At 45.7% G+C, this 14,332-nt stretch overlaps 1 protein-coding gene across 9 annotated transcripts in view; it reads right to left on the reverse strand.

Annotated features, from left to right (window-relative positions):
* The window catches only part of ZNF423 (zinc finger protein 423), a 245,577-nt gene that overhangs the window by 126,511 nt on the left and 104,734 nt on the right, over nucleotides 1-14,332 (reverse strand). The window contains exon 1 of one of the 9 annotated variants that reach the window (XM_080411214.1): nucleotides 10,189-14,332. This exon is cut by the window's right edge and continues 14,972 nt beyond it. The exons of 6 other annotated variants lie outside the window; for them this stretch is intronic. The gene's annotated coding sequence lies outside the window, so the exon portion shown is untranslated. 2 more of the 9 variants (XM_080411213.1, XM_080411215.1) reach the window with 2 other exon arrangements.

Genomic DNA, 14,332 nt, shown 5'->3' on the forward strand with positions numbered 1-14,332 from the left:
TGCAAGTTTCATGGCTCTTAGGACAGTCTGCGGAAAGCACTGAGAGCGGAAAACTGATAAAAATCTGAAACTAAAACAACCTCAGCCCTACTGCAACTATCAACTCACAGAATCTACATATTACAGCAACATCATTGATCTGTCTTGAACTGACCAAAGTTTGTAGTTCAACAGAGAAGGTAAAGAGTATCAAGAGTCTCTCACAAAACTTTTGAGTATCATTTTAATTTGAGATTTGACAAGTCTGAATAACGCTTGTTATTTTCAGCTTTAACTAGTCACTGGGTCTAGTTCTACCACAAGAGAAACTCAGTGATGCATTAACACTTTTCGTTACTAAATTCAAAACAGTTTCTCTTTTTTATCAATGCTTCAGCCATGCTGCCTTGTAACACAGCTTACCAGAACAAGCCAGTCTCATCACAAAAATCTTAGCCCCAGAAAGAGTTAAAAAAAATCCTTCCTTTGGTTCTTATTTTATGTGTTTATTTCCAGAGCATTTTCCAAATTATATTTGTTTAACAGACTAGTGTATCTAAATCTTTTTAGCCACATGTATCACTCACCAACATGATTTTATTACAACGGATATGTTATGAAAGCTTAACCTTGCACTCAGTCACTAATCAAAAACAATTCAAGCAAGCAAATCAAATGTTCCAACTTAACCAAAATCTCCCTTTAAGCAACAAATAAAGCCTGGCTGGCTTGCAAGGAAACTTCCATGTATCAACATACCCAAAGCTCACTCAAATGAGGCACATTTCTTAAGTCTAAATTTAGCTGCTTATACTTCTTCAGAACTTTAGTTCCTGAATATTGTGTTGACCCTACAGAGGCTGTTGAAGTGCCAGATCTTAAGGCTGCAGTCTTACTGGGATTCATTTACAGCAAAAGTAAGAAGCAAAGCTGCTGTAACAACACAGACACACAGTTAGAAACAAACACACCAGCAAAAGGATCACGCATTCAGAGGCTGAGATTAATCTCCCAGTAATGCTGGCGATGCTTTATCTCACATATGTGCTAGTGCTAATGAGTAGTACATTAATCTACTTAACCAGTGAAAGAGAAAATGATAAAATCTTACATATATATAGGAAGGTTGATTTCACTAAGACACCACTTAGGTTTTCAAATCCCTCCTTCAGCAGAAGCAGAATCAATCACTGAGTGCTCATTTTTGGACAGTATGAGACTGTGCCTTCACTTGGAAAATACAAGCTCCTAAAACACTGCTGTGCCAGCAAAATGCCTCAGCAGTGGGGACACCTGTGTCCTCTCCATGCTGGGACCTGCTGCCGAGTTACAGCAGGTAGGCAGCCTTCACCAGTGGATAACCAGTGCTCATCATCCTGGCAAAGGCAAGCGTGGTGCAAGTGCCACCAGTTTTCACCACTTCTCCTTGTGACAGAAGATGAACAACTTCTTTTTCATAAATGCAAGTTTAAAATTTATATTATAACACCGAATCCACCAAAGCTGCCAAGAGACATTGAACTCATGGGATCTGTGAAAGTTTTTCACACCTGTGTTTTTCTCCTGTGCCTAATATTATGGGAGGCATTTTGGAGGATTTTACAATGCAAGTTTCAATGAGACACTTACAGTCTCCCTCAGGCAAATTGTCACAGCTGCAGAGGTCTGCTACCCAGCTGCCAATCAAGGCAGGCAGGGAGTATGTGCAGTGAAATCACAAAAAAGGCAGGCTTCATTAGACTGCTGAAACCTAACTAGAGGCTATCTGGGTGTGCGCGGGCCCTTAAAACAGGGCTGCTTTAGAAAGCAGAATTTTTTTCTTTCCTTTCCGACTCAAGAAAAGGCTCTAGTACTCATCAAGGAATGCATTGGTGCCAGCTTTCCCCTTTCCAATCTCAATGTTTGTTTTGCTCTGTCTAAAAAAAGAAATTACATTGCCCTATAAGCTTTTGTTGTTAGATTAGCTGATATAGCTGGAAAAAGCGGACAAGATTACAGGTTCCACATCCCTTTGCCAGGTCTCAGAAGCGTGCCTACTTTTTCCAACTCTAGAAGCCACTCCAGTAAATTATTTCTCTCTGCAGCCTTTCCTTCTTTTATTTCCTTGGAGTGCCACAGCTACAAAACCACTGGTATTAAAGACAAACTGTACTGGAAGAACTGGAAGAGAATTTTTCCTCCTTCACTCCTAGCTCTGAAATATTCTGAGGGAAGCAACTGAATTAAAAAGGAAAAAAGAGAGAGATTTGTAGACAAGGACAAACACACAGAAGTTCAGCACAAATAATAATCAAGTGGGAAATTTAAAAGCACATGGAAACAAGTGGCATATTGTAAGCCATTTAGCAAAGTTAATTATAGGTATTCACTACATCTGGTCTTGGCCCCTGTTCAGCAAAGTATTTAAGCATGTGCCCAGGTTTAAGCAAGCGCAGGCTGAAAAGCCTACGTGTCCAATCACGTGCTGAAGTTAGGCATCTGCTGAAGTACTTTGCTGATGCAGGATCATAACATATAATAAGAATCTCCCTGAAAGTTATCTAATAAACAGCTGTTATTTGAAGAATAACACAAACACAACACACGTTTTATGTCCCCTAAAAAAGCTGGTGTCATGGGGGTGTAAATCCACATCTAAAATTGTTTCAGATGTAGAGGTGTGTATGCATATACATTTTGTGAATTAAAATAAAAAGGCAAGCGCTAAACTAAAACAAATCAGGCACATCAAGCTGCATGTTATGCTCTGTCCAATACCACACTTAACTTTTGCTGTCCTCACTGCTTCTTTGTCGCTTTTGATTGACAATTTGTTGTATTTCACCTTAAGTTTTCTCCCAGGAAAACAGGGGCAATGTTTTTTGTGGTTTTTTTTAAAGTTTGTGCACAATTTAGATCTGCTTACGAACATGGAAAATAGTGACAAAGTGTTCAAACACTAATGTTTAAGTGGCTGAGCAGCAAACCTCTAATTTTCTGAATGTCTTGACAGCCACCAAACCTGCTAGACTAAAAGGCACTGGGGAGAGCTGAGCCCCCGCCCTCTCCGTTCCCACCATGGCACTTCGGGTAAAACCGGGCATTGCAAGCGCTGGAAGTTGGAAAATTCCGGGCTAGCTGTTTACAACCACAGGCCTGTTTCCTGAGCGAATGGCGCTGTGAGGAATGAACCTGGAAAACGTCCGTCCCCGGCCCGGCTCGGGCCGCGCGCAGGCAGCAGAAGCGGAGCCGTTGTGGCCGGGGCCCGGCGGGAGGAGGCGCCGCCAAGGCAGATGGGGACCGCGCTAATGCGGCGCTTCCCCCGGGCACCCCCCGGCCTCCCCCGGGGCTGCCGCCCGCTGCGGGGCCGGGCCGCTGCCGGCGCCACCTGCCTCCCGGGGGCCGGGGGGGCAGCCCGGGCTGCGTGACATGGCACGGCACGGCACGGGGCCCAGGGGTGGCCCCCGGCGGTGCGGCAGCCCCGGTGACCCGCGGCCGGGGTGCCCACCCGCCGTGGCAGGGGGCGGCCGACGCGCTCACCCCGAGCGCCCAGAGGCCTCCCGGGCTGCTGTGGTTTCAAGACGGTACGGAGCCCTTCTCTCCCGCAAATGTTACCAATAACCTCCATCTTGTCATCTATCCTACCTGAGCTAACAGTTTATAAACCGCCACCCGCAGCTCGTCCCTTATAGTTTATTAACATACACTAATAAACAGTATGCTTCGCTCCCACTGTGCTGCCAAGTGAAGCCAGTCAGAATAACTGCATTAGCTTTACTGTTCTTTCTCAGCACATTTTTCCCACATGGGAACAATTAGGACAAACTCCCTCCAGATTATATTTAGAGATCCATCATATTTGCAGGAAAATAATAATAATAATCATCTTCTTCACAAATGCATCTGTAGGCATCCACGGAAGATTAGCCTGACTGACGTTACCAAAAGCGATAGGCCCTTAACCTCCTCGGCGCTTCCCCTGTGTGGAAAGGGTTAATGCTCCCCAGGCTCCAGACTTACACCTATTATGCTCGTTTAAAAATAAGATGTGAAAGATGCATTATGTAAGGCCGGTACCGCTATCCTGCCCATCTCCTATTTTGGAATTAAAGATCATCATCGCTCACATCAAAGGGGCTGGGGTGAGAATAAAAGAAAAGACAGGAACAATGAAAATAGCTACCCGACACGAACCAGATCAAAGGACCAGGCACAGAAAATGAGGAGCTAGGGGGTCCTTTAATTACTGTCCACATCCTCCAAGTCATGTGGTGAAAAAGAAGAGAAAAAAGTTTTGAAGGCCACTGGGTTTTTTCTTGCTGTGGCTCCTGTTTCCACAGTCTGTGCCAGTTCCCTACAAACTGCTCTGCTTTTTATTTTTTTTGCATTTTATTAAAGTCAAATAGGACTCCTGGACTCCAAAACTCCTCCCTTATGCCAGGAGGAGGAGAGGGAAGGAGGGGTAAGAGGGGCAGTAGTGGAGATAGACCCTAGCAATTGCCTGAAACAATTTCAGGAGGACTGCTCCAGGCAGCGCCCCGGGAGCTGCTTTGGGAAGGAGAGATCTGGCTACCTGAGGCTAGTCTTTATTTGCAGGCCTCCCGGGTTGAGAAAACTTCAAATTCACATAGGGCACTGCTCCATGGGGCAGCAGATCAAACCTGGCTACTAGCTGTTTGAGCTCAGCAGCAGAAAAAAGGATTGCTTTGGGACTGAGCGTAAGTAGAAGCATGATTAAACTTCAAACATAACCCACCCACCCCCCTTTTATACACAGCAGACAGTTATGGCTAATATTTCAATATGGACTTTAAAAATACACTGCAAATAACTTACTCCAGCATGCTGGCTGCGGGTTTAAAAATAATAAAAATTAAACTAGCTGTATTATTGCAATGAAGTCAAACGTTCACGTTTACCTTTCATGAATCATTAAGGGAATGTTAAGTTATTTAAAAGGATTGCTTTTTAAACTCAACCGTCAAGATTAAAATTTGGATATTTGACCACTGACTGGAGTGACACATTGTAGCATTTAATTCCTTCTATTTATGTTTCAAATGCAGTGCGTTTGAATTACTAATTACTCTTGATTTATGTTTACCTTTAAAAGACGGTGTAAAAATAAGTGGCATAAGGAAATAATAGGACAATGATTCAAAAATTTTGTGCGAGAAGCTGACCAGACTTTCTAGGAAATAATAATGCTTTGTCACTTTTACAAAGATTTTGGAAAAGAATAGCTCCAGGTTGTTCCCAAGAAATTGTATTTGCTAATATAGATGTAGCAGTGGACAGAGACAGAAGTCATTGAAGAGGAAAATGTATTCCTGTCTCAGGTCAGTTTGCTTGGATTTATGCTGTATGCCAAACTAGAGCATGAAAAGCATTCAAACAGAATTTTATAGACTTTGAAGAAAGCAGCTAATGTCACCAAGACAACATCTAGAAATGGGGAACACAGGATACAAAGGCATCCTTCTTCCCATCCTATTTACAGCTTGGAAACTCCTTAGACAAGCAGTAAAGATGATCTTTTAAGAGGCCATTTAGCCTCCAAACTCTAGTGAGTGCCAAGTTACTTCATCTTCTTTCTGATGAAAGTTACCTCCATCGTTTCCTGCTCTTGGACACTAACATGCAGCGAACAGCCATCCTCAGGAGGACAGCTGAAGACTAAATTAAGCAAATATAGACTACAAAGCTGCTTTCCGAAGCGGGCATCATGCCTAGGCTCTACATCTAAGCAGTATGCTAGGTACGTGTACCAAGTTCCAGTTAGCTGTCTTGCAAACATCCACGCTGGGAACCTTGCCCAAGCAAGCCTTCAAAGGTACCGTAGCTCTGGTGGGATAAGCACAGGAGCGGTGGGACTGGGACATTTGCCTCCTTGTTACAGGTCTCAAAGTATCACATTATCCATTTAGATAGCCTTTTGATTGAGAGAGCTTCCCTTTTGGGCTTAGCCCCAAATGCTAAGAACAGATGAGATGGTTTAAGGAAGTCTCCAGGTAAAACATGAAAAGGATGCTTAACATCCAGCTTCTGACGAATAGCAGCACTCAGGGAGCCACAAGGGCTAGGGAAATAAACACGGTCAATTAAATGAACTGATTGAAAAGAAATCAGAGATCACTCCGGGGAAAATCTGAGATGCAGTCATACAGCCACTGCAATTTTTTTGGAAGGTGGTAAATGGGGCAAAAGACAGGAAGAACTGGAGTGCCTCACTCATTTGGCAAAAGGCAGCTGCCATAAGGAAGGAAATAAACTTTAAAGGAAATAAAATACAAAGAAAAATCCATGATGGGTTCAAAAGAAGGCTCAACCAACTCACTCAGAGCCTCCTGAAACCTCAGTACTGAGTAGGGAATTGTAGTGAGGGAAATGCAGTAAAGGCTCTTCAGCAAATGTTCACTCCTTTCCATAGACCGTCCCACGAAATGCACCGATAGATGCTGAGTAATCTTCCAAAACTCTCCAAGATGAACTAACAAGAAGGAATTAATAGGAGTGCAAACTAATAAGGATGGTGCAGAATAAGACTTTTTTTTTAATCTCATCAGAAAAATACCTACATGCTCATTCACGGGAGGGAGTAATTTTCTAATAGTTCAGCTATTCTTGATGCATTTGTTCAGAAGATCTCAGGAAGATAGTGGGATCACCAAACAGGACTACCAGAAGTAAAGATCTGCATGAGCGAGCTACCTCCGCTTTGTGTCTTTCCTTTGCATCTTTGGCAGTAGATGCTGCGGCTGCCCAAGTAGTGGTGTGCTTTGTCTGGGCTCTGAGCTCAACATCATACATAACTGAAGGCAGCTAAGCACGAATGGAAATTATGCTTCTCCCCTAGATAAGTAGTCTGGAAGGCCATAAATGTGAAAGCAGGCTGTTGAGACAATGCCAGCGTATCTAAAAATCAAAACTAATGAGCTCAAGCTACCGTCACTAGGAGCACGTGTGCCTTTTCCTGTCTCACTTTCTGGAAACCCATGGGTATTGCTGCAAAGGAAGGGAAGTCCTAAAGTGGTCTTTGACTCTAACTCAAGAGAAGGGTGTCTTGCAGAGTTAATTGAGTTATTTACCCAAGGAACTCAAGCAACATTTGCTGCTGGGTTTATGGAATTCTGATTTGACTGTGGAAGTCAATCACCTGGATAATTCTTATTTAACTTCGCTAGAACAGAACACTGCTCATTAAGCCCTTTCAAACTGCACCAGAAACAAAACTCAAACTTCACACTCCACTACAGATTTCTTTTTTGTGAGAAGGATCAATCACAGAACAATTTAGTCTGGAAGGGATGTATAGAGGTCACCTTTATATCAACTGTTCCTCAAAGTTATTTTGATGCTACCACAAGAAAGTCACAGGGCACACTGGAGAAAATGTAATCACTTCTTTCTCCCCCCCCCCCCCCCCCTTTTTTTTTTTTTGAGGATACATTACGAGAAAAACAACTCTAACATACTAGCTCCTGGAAGCCCATCTATCACTGGGCAGAGAAGATAGTACCTTGCCAGGACATTTGGTTCCCAAGTTCATTTCTATGACAGCATCTCAGGGATGTAATGAGCCAGAGGTTGATGTTGGAAAACAAAGCAGAGCAGCACTCAGTGGTTGACAGAGCTGCCTGGCCAAAAGCATAGAATAGCAAAATAAAGTAGATGTATTTCTTCTTTCTACTAAGTTTCTGATTTTTAAGTGTGGAAGATATTACCCTCTGCTGAAATTATTCATTTTATCTTAACGCTTCTAATTTCTTCCTCTGAGTCAACAATCTTACCCTTTCTGTTTCATTTCTTAGTTGGTGCTTCTGGACCCGCTCTACCTTTCATCAATCTTTTCCTCTTCTTCCTCCCCACGCTGTTTTGACATTCCTCACTTTCTTCTTGCCAGTTGCCATCCTGTCTCACATCCTCTTCCCTATCTGTAGTCTGTTATTCTAACCTTTCTCTGGCATACAGTCCATCAACCTCCCTGATGTCAAGACCATGCTCACCCTCTTTCCATCTTCTCCTCTACTTTTCTGTCATCTCCATGGTCAGAGCATGTAAGTCTATTCCTCCCTGAAGTCATTCACTCTCCTTGCCAACTGCTTTGTATACCAGCTCAGTGAATGCAAGACCAAGGACAATGTGGAGCTATAAAAGCAATATAAAAGAGAGGGTGAATGCTTGGCAATCAATTGAGAGACTGTTCCCAACATAACAAAGGTCCAGGTAAAAAGAAACTTTGTCAAAATTACAAGAGGACCTAGGTGAATTTAATACATATTCCAAGATTAGGAAATTCAAATTAAAGATTACACCCTTCAGAAAGGCACTATTGCTCAGCTCCTTCAACCTGGCCCTAACAGTCAAAAGAACAACTTCACAACTCTGCTGCATACCTGCATATAACTAAAAGACAAAGCGTAATTCTGATGTTTCTTAATTGTCATACACACTGCTAGAATACAGTATTAATGTACACTTGGCTATCTCAAACATAAATTAACTGATGCCTTACTCAACTTGCCCTCTCATACTGATGACTTTTGTGTAACAATCTTTGCTCAAATCCTTTAAGTTTTTCAATTCTAAAACATTTTTAAAGACTCATGTGAGGTTCCTAATGCAACTATAAACCTAATGCAAATATAAACCTGCAACCAATCTGACCATTTCCCTTTGAGTTTAACTTGGATATATTACTGCATGCTTCCACAGCACCAACTTAAAATAACCTGGTGAATTTCCTCCTTATTCTCCAGGGCAGATGTAAGGTTCTGGCTGTGACTTGAGTGAAACTCTACAAATTATATGGCAAGAACAACCCTAATTTGAAAGTATTTACCTGAAGACCATGCTATACCTTAGCGACACTTTTGTCTGGTAATAGACACAACCCACACCCAGGAATGGAAGGAGACCTGGGCTGCAAGGCCACACAGGTCTGTAACAAAGCAGGGGAAAGCAGGAGCTGCTTCACTCATAAACATCCCAAGTTCTTACCAGAGAGACAGAAATCATTTTGGTGGTGCTTCCCTCTCCATTCTTCCCTTTTCTGCTCCCTCCCATGCTGACGTTTCCACTCCATCCAGTGCCACCTCCCAACCCTGTTACTACTTTCCTACCTTCAACTGCTACAAGAACTCACCCAGCTTTTCCCCCAGTATGTTTATCTCCTGCTATCCATTTAAAAGCCAAGATGTGGCAGAACAAGTTTACAGGTCTGTTTCCCAGTGAATTAGTCTCTTCTTTAAGGTATCTTAACATATAGCCATCTGTTTTGAGGTAAAAATTCTCCTTTATCCACTATCCTACCCAACAGCATGACTTTTGTGCTTGCTCTGGGAAAGGCAAAGAAATGGAAATCCAGATAAAAGTCACTTTTTAAACAAACCTTAAGGCGTTGTTCATCAGCTGATGCTCCACTTGAAGTTCAAAGAGAAAGACGCCACACTGATGTCCCTACTTAAATGTTTTTCAGTGGTGGCCTGTAGGCAACAGCTTGCTCCTGCTTTACAGGCCTTCAGGAAAGGTGCCCGTCACAGCTCCACAGGACAGCCGGGGCGGCAGGGCGGGATAACCTCCCCGCAAGTCAAACACGTGAGGTTGGGCCTCCACTCCCCCAGGGCACTGGGAAGGAGTGACCCCTCAGGAGAGCCGCACAAGCACCCAGGGTACATACTTTTATGCTGGTCTGTGTAACTCTCCGTCTGTCACTAACCCAGCTGATGAAAATTGCCCCGTTTGCAGGAAGGAGGAAGACGCAAGTAGAGAGCAGGTGCTGCCTGCTGCTTCCTGAGCGGAGGGAAACCTTCCGCCTCCGGCAGCCGCGGCCCAGGCACAACAGCCCAGCGGCGGGCAGGCTGCCTACAGCCACCCTGAGCACAGGCCCCCGGCGCAGCACAGACACAGGGCACGTAAAGACAGGGACGCAGGAGCAGCCCCTGCCGCTGCCTCACCCCAGCGCTCACCCCAGCACCTGCCAGCTGCCCCAGTGCCTGCAACCTTCCTCCTTCCTCACGGGTGCCGGCCCTGTTGCGCCCTGCACGCAGCGCTGGCCTGCCTGCCTGCTTCCCGCCACAGCCACCGCACACGCCTCGCGCTCCCCTCGGCCTCTTCCCTCAGGGCCCCGGGCCTGTGCCCCCGCCACCCCTGTCCCCTCACTGCCCGCTACGGCCCCCAGGCCCCCTCCACCCCACAGAAACACCTGTGGGCCAGGAGAGCAGGTCCCACCTCAGCGTGTGGAGCGCGGTGCGGCCGCCCTGCTGCCGTGGCTGCTGTGGCTGCCTGCGGGCTGAGGCGTGAGCCAGCACCTCACACCCCCAGCGCCCACGCTGGGTGAGGTGGCACAGGAACAGCTGCGGGTCACTGCCAGCCTTCACCTGGGGCCACGCCGCCAGTGGGGCCTTTTTGTTTCGGTTTTAAGTTAAAACATGCCCCCTTCAGGAGTTTGTTCATCAGAGGCCTGCTCTGCCAGCTGCCTGCGACTGCCAGCTCTCGGTGCCCTTCAGACTGACCCACACCCCAAAGCTCAGCATCGCCCCTTAGCACAGGAGCCATTTGTAAAATCTGTTTCCAGCAGAAGCAGATTTTGTCCTTTCCCTACGCTCCTCCCAGGCAGGGCTGGTGGCTGGGAGGGTGCTCAACGCCAGCCGCCACAGCTCAGCCTGGCAGCAGCCCTGCTGTCAGTAACATGCCTTAGCACGGAGGAGCATGAAGCTGGGCCAGCGGTGTGTGGCCCACCCATGTGGGTGCATGTTATCTCCATTAATTTTACTCACTTTTCTCTGTCCAAAGGACCTCACAGTGCTTTTCGCTTCGGCACTTGTTTCCCGCATTGCTGTCAGCACTTCTGAGGCCAACAGGCTGAGGGCACTGGCCAGAGGAGGACGGAACGGAATGGGTGGTCCTGAGCACTGCTCCAGTCAGCCATCGGCTGCCCAGAAGCCCCTCCTCAGCTGTCTTTAGGCAGAGAAGGGCAGCGCCGCTCTGTCAGTCATATGGCAGTGGCTAAAGAGACCAGACCTCATTACATTTGTGAGTTTAACTATACTGGAAGCTGGAATGTCAAAGAGGGTAGGTTGGCTGCAGTAACCCTGTAGGCTCTGAAGCCTACAAGGAGAAAGCAAAAAAATCTTTTTTCCACACAAGGACCCTCTAATCTGAACCACATCCCTGCCTAAGGTTATCAGCAATGGCTGTGTTGGCATTAGGCCAAAGTTTTTACATGATGCCTTCAAGAAAGTAATCTTTCTTCACAGCTGGCTTGCCCATTTCATAATCAATGGTCATGACAAGGCAGATTACCAGCTCTTTCGGCAGAGGAGACCCTTTAGTGTGTTTGATAGGATATCAGCTGTGATTCACAGAAACTACGCTCAGGGCTTCAGGATACCCTTCTCCAGCCCAAACATCCAGCAAATGCTCCACCATTTCAGTAGTTGAGAAAAATCCCATGAAACTTCAGCCCACGTACAAAGAAATCTTCTGTTGCTGCTTTGGGGAAAACATGACAGAGCTCCAGTGAAAACCCCAGCCTCTTCATGATAAAATAAACCACAGTGTCTTACCTCAATAAGGCCCATTTATTTCACCAGCACATCCACACATGCACTTGTTCCACGATGGGAACCAACGAAATCACACCAAAAGTGGGTTGCAGAAATCCCTGGTTAATATTTATTTCCCACGTTAGGGGTTTTCTTTCCTACCCAAAATTTGATTTCTAGTCCTCTGGCACTACAATACCGCTTTTGCCTGCCCACTCTACACGGTGTCTGTATGGGAAGAAGAATACACTGTTAGTGCTTGCAATGTTCATTTAAGATATACAACACCCTCAATACAGTCTGTTAATTCTTAGAGAATTATTTTTAAAATAGGCAAAGAAATACTCTCCACTAGAGAAAGAAAAATCTAACGTGAAAAAATGCCAGTTTAGGTCTATGGTGTCATGGTCTACAGGGGAGGCTTTTCTCCCCTCAATACTAATTACCTACTAGGCAAGATACAGCACTATACGTTAAGCACCATGTCTGATCAAGCAGAAGACTTTTTAAAATGGTTTACTAGTTATTAGGTATCCTGCACTCTACACGCTGTGCTGACATAAGATTTTACTGCTTGAGGATGCAATTGCCAAAGACTGAAAAGTATAAAAGGTTTTATTTACTTAAAGCACACAAACTACTACTGGCTCCTGAATGCTATATTGGGGGAATCCCCTTAAGAAGTGGGAAAAAAAAAATCTGGCTGACTGGTTGCTAGTGAAAAAGATCCAAACTGGCTAAAATGAAACTGGAAAGTAACTGATATAAAATACCAATGGCAAGAATCTCTATTTTCCTCTACATACATCTTGTGCTATGGGGTACGAGGTTGTGGTGGGGAGCAGGAGAGGAAGAAGAGCTGCAGAAACGCCCAACGCACGCATGCTGCGCACCGCAGTGCCCAGATGATCCCCCTTCTCTGGTGTCACTATCTGTAGGCTTTGTGGGCAAATTGACTTCTCGTCCTCGGTAGCCAGCACACACAGCCCAGCGACCTGACAAAGCCATTGATTTTCCTTGTCCTTAAAAGCATGCTCCACTGAGCTTGGAGCCGTGCGCTTGTAACTTTAAGGGGGGTGCATTTTATTTAATTGTGCCTTTTCTTGGCCTGAATTTCCCCCAAAAAGCTGAAGAGGGCATGTGCTTATTATCTTTTAGTGCAGCATGTGCTCAGTGCAACCTGAGCTCTTCGGATACTTCAGTCTGAAAATTAGAAAAAAAATTAATTGCGAGGAAAAACAAGGCTGCTCTGCGACTTTGATTCAATCAATTACCATTATCTTCCAGCGCAGCCCTCCCTCCCACCCCCGGACCAGTTGTGTTTAACTTTCTTTGCCAGTCGCCGTGGCCCCGCAGCGCGCTGGTGGTGCAGCGCTGGCGGCTGGCTCCCGCGCGGGGCCCTTATCAGGCGCTCCCAGTCAGTGCCAGCCCCGCACAGCTGTCAGGGACCCCCTCCGTCCCCCGCGTTATCTGCCGCCACAGGCCTCGGCCGGGTGAGGAGGGGGCCCGTGGCCGCCCCCGGCCTGGCTGGGCTCTGCCGCCGGCCGCCCCACTCCCGCCAAGCCTCCTCCGGCAAGCCCGAACCATCTGAAGAGAGGCAGGAACAAAACCGCAAATTTAGATTAATAAAGCATTTGTTGATTCTACAGAAACTTAGCAGGCCCCTAAGAAATCCACCAGAGACCTGTGCAGCTCCAGTAATTTTCTGTTATATTATCTTTCTTGTAAAATACTTCCCCAGACAGAGCCCCCAAAGGGGCTCAAATATCACTGTGACTAACCGAAATCAATGTGCACTCACCTATTGACATTTTTACATAGTTTTTGGATTTAGTATCCGGCCCAAAACACAATCAAATCTTCTGCCAAGGAAATAACAGGCACTTAGCTAGTCAGCTATTAGTGTTACAAAGGAAAAAATGTGGGCACCCAAGGGAGATGGGAGAGACGGCATTGACGTCAGGGGTAATTGGGTGTCTGAGAGAAATTGCCAACGGCTGGCCAAAACCCCCAGAGGCCCACACAAAGCCGAGCTGCAACTCTAATAAAGGAAAGTAAATTCTAGAAAGGGGCTTTGCTGCAAAGAAGCCTAGCAGGAACCAAAAATATCTCCCACATACACAAACACACACACATACACAGAAATAAAAAATACAAAATACGTTTAGGAGCTCTCTTTCGCACATCTGGTTTAGGCTAAAGTGCTTTCTGCTTTTTTCCAGGACCACATGGATTTTTATGTTGCACCGTATGTTCACCATCTATTTTTATAAACAGAATTCAGGGCTTTAAAGAAACTTTATTTTTAATCATGTGGCTTTAAACTACAATCTTTCTGTCACCCACTCTGGTGCTGCTAGAAAAGGTTTGGTCTTTTCTTTAGAAAACCCTGAGCTTCCATGGAGAATGACAAGAACAGCGGAGCCATCGCGATGGCCATGGTTAAGGAGCTGTCCGACTGGTAACACCGCATTTTCACGTATAAAACCTCTCTGTCACCTGTATTCTAGCGATGTATTTCAGCACCAGCACTCCATTCATGCACACGCTCTGCTCGCATGCCAGACCTGAGGGAAAAGGTTTCAGATCAGGCACCCTGGGCAGAGCTTAGCGAGGACTTGAAGGCTGTGGCCTCTTCCTTCCACTCATCCAGATCCCTACCATATAAACACAGACCTGCTGTCCTCCTAACGCACCACCACAGATGAAGAATAAAGCATATTTGATCAGTTCTTGCTAAGAGCAATCTGTCCTCGTCCCCCTTCTTCTCCCCCAGGACTTCTATTACACTCCTCCCACAGTAAGACTCAAACATCTCGTCACGAATT

This window comes from Falco punctatus (assembly GCF_963210335.1).
Source record: "Falco punctatus genome assembly, chromosome: 14".
Lineage (NCBI taxonomy): Eukaryota > Metazoa > Chordata > Aves > Falconiformes > Falconidae > Falco > Falco punctatus.